Genomic DNA, 9851 nt, shown 5'->3' on the forward strand with positions numbered 1-9851 from the left:
TGAACTACAAAGTTTACACCGTTTTATTAAATCCATTGTTTCTCATTCAGGAGATGTCAGAGGGGCCTGGGTCCTGATGTACAGTGAAGATCCTTGTTCTGGAAGCAGACAACACAGCACCGAAACCTGGGGTCAGAGAAGGACAGTCAGACATGCAGACATGCACACCTGGCCCTGAGCCACCCACACCTCAGCTGGGCCAAGAACCAGAAATTCCTGACTCCTGGAAGGGGAGCAAGTGAGGACTTGAACCTGCTCAGAGAACTGTGGTGCAAAGGCTTGGGTTCAAATTCTGCTGCACCTTCACCAGGTGTTTCAGTGTGGGCACCTCAGTTCCCACTTCCTCATCTATAAAAAACGAGGAAGGGCTTCCCTCGTGGTGCAGTGGTTGAGAATCTGCCTGCTGATGCAGGGGACACAGGTTCGTGCCCTGGTCTGGGAGGATCCCACATGCTGCAGAGCGGCTGGGCCCGTGAGCCATGGCCGCTGAGCCTGCGCGTCTGGAGCCTGTACTCCGCGACGGGAGAGGCCACAGCAGTGAGAGGCCCGCGTACCGCAAAAAAAACAAAACAAAACCAAAAAAAACCCACAAGGAAACAACTTGGAGGCCTGCTGTTAAAATAAAGCGACGTGAGGATATAGCCAGGGATTGTTGTCATTGCCAACTGCTACTGAGTGGCAACAAACAGAAACGAACCTGAGTTCCCACTCCTGACTCCACCATGTGCCAAGAGGCCCTTGTGATGGAGAATTCATAGCTGCCCACCCTTTCCAGGCTGACACACCACTGACCTAGGAGATTCTTGGGGAAAAGGCTGCAGGTTGAATCCCAAACCACAGAGGCAATCACAATGCCATGCCGAAGAGTCAGAGCTCCACGAGTCTAGATAGTACACAACTATCTGTCCACAAAACAGTCTCGGGAGCTTAAAGACAATTCATCTTTCTGAGACTCAATCACCCGACTTACAATATGGGGAGGTAAGAATAAATGGATGGTTTTGAACCTCTTGACAAGGGGACTTAAGGAAAATTCACATATAAAATGGAAGTGAAGTGATTTGCTAGGCCAGACCCTGCATACTTACCACTGCAGAGTCTCCAGAAGAACCTGTCATCCACGGAAGGGATCATCTCTCCGGTGTCTCCTAGCTCTCACATCCTGGGATTTCTGCTGCTGAAGCTGGAGCAGGAACACAGGGCAGAGTCTGTTGGGGGTTGGGAGGCTGTGCTGTCAGGAACTGTGAATGGTCTGACATACCCCCCCAGCAATGGCACGTGACAAGGTAGCCCATCGGTTACATGGAAGCTGGTAGGAGACACAAAGCAAAGACAGTTGGTTATTCACCGCAGCAGTAGGTAGACAGAACACCAGCGTTCTCCACCAGCCCCATTTCCCATCGGGTGACACAAGGGGAGCCAGAAGGCACTCACAATGCAGTGGGCTGCATCACAGAAAAGGCACCCTGAGCACAGGAAAGCCAAATCTTTTACAGTCGACAGTGGGCAGCCCTGCTCTCTGCTCTGGAAGTACTAGCTCGTACATACCCAGGCTGTCTATTTGAACATCTTTGAAAAGAAAGTCAAAGGGCAGCCAGTGCCTCGCTCCTAGGATTGCAGAACCATGAGACTCACCGACAAGTGTCCCGACGGCAGCCCCAGGAGACTGGTGTGTTCAGCATTTGCACTTGGACTGAAGAGAGAGATCTGAATCTGCTAGAAGCCTTGACCTTCAAGGGAGAAGGTGTGGTGTGACCCCCGCTGTGCAGGAGCATAGGAGCTGTGCTGCCCTGCTATGACCATGCTGGCCATATCCCTGCCTGTACCCAACAGCCCTCACCCCAAGGCAAGGCCCAATGGCATTTCCCTAGAACCAAAACTTCCTACCCGCTTCTGGATTCCATTCCTCCCTCCCTCCATTCCACCGCTGCAGAATTTAGCCTTTGGTTCTCTTTGGTTTACCCGCAAATGGTAATGTCCCAAAGGGCAGGGCCCATCCCTATCATTCCTTTCTACTCTTTATTCCCTGTTGCTGGTCTAACTTCACCTTTACCACTCCCTCTGAGCTTCACTTTCAACTTCTGTAAGGCTTCTGTTTGAACAATATAATAAAATAATACAATAAAATTTACCACAAGCCTGGAACAGAGCAAACAACCGAAATCCAAAAGGACTTCGGCAAAGATATCAACGTTCTCTAATCTGCACGGTGCAATATAGTAGCCACTTGCCAAATGTGGCTACTGAGCATCTAAAAATGTAGGTAGTGGAAATGAAAAACTGAGTTTTAAATTTAACCATATGTGTCAAGTGGTCACCGCATCCGACAGTACAGATCTGTATGCTGCCCAGCACACCAGATAGGGAAGGCAGCAGGCAACTGTCTGAAATTTCTATAACCTTGCTCTGGATGCAGCAGGGCAAGGCCTCAAACCGTTTCAAAATTTTTCTTGCAAGCACTGTAGGAATGCACAGGGTCACTGCAGACCCAAGCACGCTGGAGGCTTGCAGCCCACATTCCTTCCAGCCCCTAAAGCTCTGGACAGACGGCCGTACTCCTGCTGAGCACCAGCCGGGACCAGAAACTGGGACAAGAGATCACGGGTTGAATTAGGCCTACTTGGGTTTACCCACTGGACACAGAGAACTGACAAATAGTAGGAAGGGAAGGACTCCAGACAGCAATCCCTTCTGGCTCAGGGAGTAAGGGAAGGAGCCTTGGGAGAGGCAGCTTTGTCAAGCAGTTGAAAGGACAGGAGTTAACTTTAACTTCATTCCTTAGGACCCCGTAAATATCCTTATCACCACCTCATTGCACAAAATCGCCTTTTCTTCCACAGTCTTCTCAGAACTGTAGACCATGACACAAAAGTTGACTCGATCCGCATTTTTTCCCATGAAATAATGGTGGAGAAGAACTGCGGGCCCAGTTCCGGGAACGGGAAGCTGGGGCCGGAGCAGTGTCATTTACCAGGCCATCTTACAGATCATCTGCTGCGGAGCAGTCAAGGGCCGTCCACCTGGAGGGGGCACGGGGTCAGCTCAAGCAAGGTCTCGTGTCGCCTCCTTAGATCTCGCCCCTTGGGAGGCTATACCCACGAGCCCATTCCTCCCGGCGCTGCCTGCCAAGGCCGCATGTGTACTCCGAACGGGACCCTCAGAAGCTCGGTTAGAACCACCCTCGCGTTTCCCCTCCAACCGCAGGACGGAACGGCCCGGGCCGAGCACCCGCAACGATCACTGGACCGACGGGGCCAAGCGCGGAATAACGTGGAGACGGCGCGCCCGCTCCAACTAGGCCCGGCGCCCCGCACCTCGCACCCCAGCAAGACCCGCACGCCCTACGACCCTCACCTGGCCTCAGTAGATGGCAGGCACCGCCTGGGACCCTTGATGGCACTGGATGGCCACGACCCCCAGGAGCACCCTCATTCCAACTGCCAGCCATAGGTGCAGCCGCGCACACTCCCGCCGCCCGCTGGCAGACGCACGTGGCGTCACGTGACCTGCGCGGCCCTGGGAGATGACGTCACGAGGGCGCCAGGGCGAGGCTGGGTGAGCGTTAGGTGCGTCCCTCGGTAGTCCCTTGTGAGGCCGAGAGCAGAAGTCTAGTAAACTGGTGGAGGCGGGGCGCGCGGCGTTCCTGTTACCCCCGGGAGGCGCTGGGGGACCCAGGAAGGCGGGGAAGCGGGCCTCGTAAAGGAACCGGAGGACGGCAGCCAGCGGGGAGCTGGGCGCGGCAGGCTGGTGCAGGCGGAAGGTCGCACAAGTGAGAAGCTGGACGCTTGGTCCCTGTTCAAAATAGGGGAAGACACCCCCTTTGCTTTTAGAATTGAATTCTCTGCCCTTTTCAAAGGAATGTCAATCCCTAATGGCTAAATATGCCCACGGCTAGTCTCACGACTCAGGATTGTTTCCCAAGGGCCTGGGAACACTCTTTCTGAAATGTTATTGTCAAGGGGGAGAAACTCTGATCTCCCAGTGTCCTGGGAGGCTAAGGGCCCACTTGTCACCTGACTCCAAATTGCCCTTAACTATATGGAAGAGTGGGGTTTCGTTCTGTGTTTGCGTCCCTTTTAACTGTGATGCGCATTCCACATTCTGGCTTTTTTTCTCTTCTGTCTTTGTGGAGAGGGTCTCTGGGTTGGGAGGAAATTTGGGGTTTAAATATACTTCTTCCACGCAGGCAGAGGAAAGCGCATTGGAAGGTACTGAGACGGGAAAGGGCGTGGCTTGTTGGAAACACAGCTAAGTATTAACAGGATTGTAGAGTCCTCTCCATGAGGAGCAATGGATAAGAACTACATAGTCAAAGGTCTTGAATATAAGGCTACGAAAGCAAGAACTTGGCTCTGTAAAGAAAAGCAGAGCAATACTTGAAACTCATATTTTATGTATAGCACCTAGTAAGTACATTCAAGCGGTTTATAGTATACAGATTCCATTATTTTGTTAAATGTCATGAGACAGATAGGGTGGGAACAGATTGCTCACATGGAGACTAACATTCACCCAAAGAGGTTAAGTGGCTTGCTCAAGATCTCATAGATGGCTAGGGCTTGTTTTATCTCAGATCACTGCTCTGTCCATTCTGTCACTCTGCCATGATGTAATCGAGAGAACCAGGAACGTAACTGGTTATGGAGGGTCAGAACATGGGTGACAGTGTGGGTGTCTATGTGTGATCAAAAAAGGTGGGCTTGCCAAGGACTAAAATAGGACAGCTTTTTTCTGAGATGATAACAAAATTCACTAGAAAGGGGAAGATGTTCCATGGAAACTTTTATCCAAGTAATAAAAAAGGATGCCAAAACATTAAAAACCACATAATCAAAGCTCAATTGCCTTATACTAGGAGGCTGCATGAGACTGGCACAAAGAGAGACAGACCTGTCAGCAATTTCTTAAGTACTCATCAGAATATTGAAAAGAACTTCTTCTAAAACCACATCTCCAAAGAGTAACTCCATTATTCTTCCAAGCCAATTGGGATGTATGCCTGGAAAGAAAATCAGAGATTTGGCTCTGAAAGAATACATAGAAAGCAATAGGAGCTTCCCCAGTGGCTCAGCGGTTGAGAATCCGCCTGCCAATACAGGGAACACGGGTTCGATCCCTGGTCCAGGAAGATCCCACATGCCACGGAGCAACTAAGCCCATGCACCACAACTACTGAGCCTGCGCTCTAGAGCCCGCAAGCCACAACTACTGAGCCCAGGTGCCACAACTACTGAAGCCCGTGCAGCTAGAGCTCCGCAACAAGAGAAGCCACCGCAGTGAGAAGCCCGTGCACCACAATGAAGAGGAGCCTCAGCTTGCTGCAACTAGAGAAAGCCTGCGTGCAGCAATGAAGACCCAACGCAGCCATAAATAAATAAATAAATAAAGAAGGTAATAAGCAAGGAGGTATCAAAGTAGGGCTTACAAGGTTTCTTTCACCGGAGGCACACAGGGTGGCTCTACTTCCAAGGGGTCATCATGATTTAGCGTTGGCTTGGTCTTTTATCATTTACAGGCCTGGAAACTGGATATTATAAATGCATTGAGAATTCGCTTGAATCAACTATAAAGAAATTCTTTTCTTCACTAATTAAGTCAATACTGGATTTGTCACATGCACAGCATGGTATGAAGTATTGCATGGCATATGTCGAAGAACAACTCAGCGACATCCAGGTAGTTATTTGCTAGCTATTCAGTTCTCGATGGGTGAGAGGGACAAAAAGGAAAAGGCTGCAGTCCGCCTTGGAAACAGTGAAAAGATTCACTTAAAAAGAATAAAGAGCTGGAATCTAGTAAAGATGTGAGTCCAGGAAACTGTCTTCGAACAGGTCAACTGAGGGTAAATTTTCAGTCGTTCAGGGATTTTTCGAAAACTCTAGCTCGGAAGCATCTGTACAAAGGTGTCTCCAGATGGTGTCGGTGCCTTTCCTTCTTAGTCTGGCCTGGTGCACATCATTCCTCTCATTGGAACTCTCAGATACAATGAGGAATCCCACACAGTCCCTATCTTTACAGGAACTTAACGATCTAGTACAGGAATGTCCTAACGTGGTTAACATCAGAGACATATGAATAAAGTGCTTTGGGAGCCGGGGAGGAAAAAATTTCATCCAGAGATTTAGTGGAAGAGGTGATACTTGAGTTGGGTGATAAAATCTAACAGGTAAGTCCATCAGGGACAAACCAGGTGTCCAACGAAGTTTGTTTTATTAATCTGCTGCAACAAGGGAGAATCCCAGGGAATTCTGGGCTGCCTCTCATTACAAGAGTAGAAAAGGGGTTTTGTAAGGTTTGGGATTGCACTGAATAATTTTGAGGAGAGGAGAGGGGAAGTGAGGATCAGCTCTAGATCGCGGCTTTCATGAAGTGCAGGCAGTTTAGTAACTGGGTCCCAGTCATTTTTGTTTATGGGATGGGGCCACAGAGCAGGCTAGGGAAGTAAGTGGTAAGAAAGCAGTAATCACGACAAAGAAGGAGGTTGTTGGGACACTTTACAGTTGAGGTGTGACCTTGGCAGAAATATTGTTCTCAAGTAACACTGCAGCTAGCCTTATGTCTGTTACGAGAGACTGACTACACAGACAATGGTCCGACCATTTACAAAAATAGCATTCTGACCCACAAACCGCAGCAACCAGCCCAGGGAACCAACCCCTTCTCTACAGTAGCCAGCCCAGGAAGCTGGCTGTTGTTAAGTCAGACTTGGGGGGAGTCAGACTGCTATCTCTAGTGACGATCCAGGAAAGCAAATGATAACCTCCAAGCAAGCCAAATGGCCAGAACTTGGCCAATAATTTACAGCTTCCCTAATTTTTGTTCCCACTTCTAAATTAGGACCAACCAGAGAAAGCCCTACACAGTCCTCCAGTCGATCGCATGGATACCCCACTTCTAGGTAGCCCACCTCCAGCCTCCCCAGGCCACACCCCCGACTTTTTCACTTGGAAGCTCTCCCACTCCTCTGCCTGCCTTTGGGTCTCTGCCAGATGCACGTGATGGTGGCTGACTCCTTCACTATAGCCAGCTCTGAACAAATAGGCTTTGCCTGTTCTCATTTAGTTGGTCCTCCTTTATTTCCAAAATTATCACCATCTGATTATTAGTAGGCAAAATTTTACTTGAAGCCTGGACTTGTGTGTGTGGAAATGAGGCAAAGGCGTTCTAATGGGTAGGAGCAGCCTGAGGAGAGTCAGCCTAGGATCAGGTTGTGAAAAAATAGCAAATACCTATATTAGCCTTTACCCCTGGTTCCTAGCACAGAGCTCCCACATCGCTTGAAATTTCCTGGGTGAAAGGAATGTCTTTGTTCTAACGAGGCAACTCTGGGTGGGCTCCTGGTTGGTTCCTGGATGGGAGCTGGTCACCAGAAAGACCATGATTAGGAGCTTGAAATTTTCAGCCCCACCTCCCCATCCTCCAGAGACAAAAGAGAGTTAATAATTGCTCATGCCTATATGATGAAGTCTCCATAAAATTCCAGTAGTATGGGGTTCGGAGATCTTCTAGGTTGGTGAACACGTGGGGGGTGGCTGGGAGAATGGTGTGTTCAGAAGACAGCTCTATACCCCTTCCCACATACCTTACCCTAAGCATCTCTTTTATTTGTCTGTTTATCTGTATCTTTATCATATCCTTTTATAATAAACTGGTAAACAGTAAGTAAAGTGTTTTCCTGAGTTCTGTGAGCCATTCTAGCATATTAATTGCACCCAAGGAGGGGGTCCTGGGAACCTCCAATTTATAGCTGGTCAGAAGCACAGGTAACAACCTGGACTTTCAGCTGTCATCTGAAGTGGGGGGCAGGGCAGTCTTATGGGACTGAGCCCTTATCCGGTGAGATCTGATGCTCTCTCCAGGTAGATTTTTGTCAGAATTGATTTAAAGTGTAGGACGGGACTTCCCTGGTGGCGCAGTGGTTAAGAATCCGCTTGCCAATGCAGGGGACATGGGTTCGATCCCTGGTCCGGGAAGATCCCACATGCCGTGGAGCAACTAAACCCGCGCACCGCAACTCCTGAAGCCCGTGTGCCTAGAGCCCATGCTCCGCAATAAGAGAAGCCACCACAATGAGAAGCCCGCGCACCGCAACTAGGGAAAGCCCACGCGCAGCAATGAAGGCCCAATGTAGCCTAAATAAATAAATAAATAAATAAATAAAATAAAAACAAATAGTAGGTGTAAGGAGCAGCTACTGTTCTGAGGGCTGAGTGTCTAGGGAAGACCCCCTCCCCCTCTGCCCAGGGCTGAGGGCCAGACTTTGTTGGAGAGAGAATAGCTCACCGAATGGCAGAGAAGTGCTGGCAGAACTGGCTGAAGTCCACCCTCTGGAAAACTGTTCATGGAGGTGTCTTGCTGACCACTCGGATATAAAACTTCCCATGGGCGCTGGAGGAATCTGCCAGCTGCTGGGTACTGGGTACTGCTGGCAGCCCCGCACTGCAGAGCCAGGTGCTTCGGAGAACCCAGAGCTGGAGAAGCTACCCTTGATGTAGGGAGGTAGGCGCTTCAGAGGCCTCTTTCTGCAGGTGCCTGCCGAGAAAGCTCACTGGAACCAGGTGGCAAAGCCCCTTCCTCCTGCACTGCCTCCCAGCAGTTTCTCCTGGCAAAGCTTCACACTGGGCCACCTGGCAAAGGAGGAATGCTCAAAGGGCCCAGCTCCATCCCGCGAAGAGAAATGAGAGTGAATGTGGAGCTGAGAGACAATATATTGACCACTGGCACAGGAGACAGTACTCTTAAAAAAAAAAATCAATTGAGACAAAAACTGGTTTGGTGTCAGTTTACATTCTAGCTGTGCTGCAAAGTTCTTACTGCCAGCTTAGTCTAGTGGCAAAATAGTGGGGCTGCTGCTGCTGACTCCAGTTTGCAGTGTGCTTTTGGGCGAACCAACCCATTGGGACCTCATCTGTAAAAGGTGGCAGTTATTTCTAAGTGACTGTTAAGGTTCCACGTTTTATTCTGATAGGGTCCGGACGGGCTCGCTGTTGTATTTAAACTTTCCTGACGGGTTTGCCTAAGGAAGTCTGACATTGGAACAGACGAAGTCTTAGAAAAAAGCTTCACTGTGGCCGCAGGAACGGAAGGCAAAGGGAGAAAAGAAAAGGGAGTGGGTCCTACGCCCCTTCCCCAAGGCCCCGCTCCTCCAGGAGGCCCCGCCTTCGGTTTCTCGCAGGCCACGCCCTTCTATTCTCGCCGGCCACTCCCATCCACGGCCCCGCCCCTTTTGTCACCCCGCCTTCCCCTCCCACAGGCCCCCTCCTATAGACCCACACCCCACCCTCTTCCCGTCCAGTCCTTCCCCACAGGTTCCACCTCTCCCACCGGCCCCGTCCTCCGCTTCCTGTCGGCCTGAGCTCCCTCTCCCTGAGCGCCAAAGTTGGCTGCCGTAAAGATGGCGGCAGAATTGAAAAGCTGGAGCAGCTCCCTTGGCCCTGAGGGGACGGGAGGGTGGGCTGAAGGCGGGGCAGGCGCGCTCGGGCCCTCCCTGAAGGGCGTGGGGCGGGATAGGGGCGCGACAGGCGCGCTCCCGCGGCCCTGAAGGGGTGGGGAGGGCAGGCGCTTTCTCGGTCGCTCACAAGGGTTGGGGGCGGGGCGTGTGGGCCGAAGGGGCGTGCGCACGCGGGGAGGGGCATGCTCGCGGGGGCGGGGCCGCCCCCTCGGCCCGGAAGTGCGGGGTGAGGGGTGCGGGTGCAGGGCGCGGACGGCCCCTGGCGGCCGCGGGCGGAGACTGCGGCCAGGCAAGCGGCGCAGGAGCGGCAGCAGCCGCGGGGCCCGGGCGAGCATGTAGCGGCAGCGGGCGGCGCGGGGCTCCCGGGGCGGGCCGGGCCGCGGGGGCCGCTCGCGGCGAC

At 51.6% G+C, this 9851-nt stretch overlaps 1 long non-coding RNA gene across 2 annotated transcripts; it reads right to left on the minus strand.

Annotated features, from left to right (window-relative positions):
- Nucleotides 1-3492, minus strand: LOC307058511. Of its 2 annotated transcripts, none has more exons than XR_013811095.1 (4): nt 3355-3492; nt 1636-1730; nt 1089-1309; nt 1-126 (listed from the first exon to the last, which is right to left on the minus strand). It is a non-coding gene; the product is annotated as an uncharacterized lncRNA (long non-coding RNA). The 2 variants fall into 2 exon arrangements; XR_013811096.1 differs by lacking the exon at nt 3355-3492 and adding an exon at nt 2809-2842.
- Between the last annotated feature and the right edge of the window lie 6359 nt (nt 3493-9851).

This window comes from Hyperoodon ampullatus (genome assembly GCF_949752795.1).
Source record: "Hyperoodon ampullatus genome assembly, chromosome: 9".
NCBI classification, from domain to species: Eukaryota; Metazoa; Chordata; class Mammalia; order Artiodactyla; family Ziphiidae; genus Hyperoodon; species Hyperoodon ampullatus.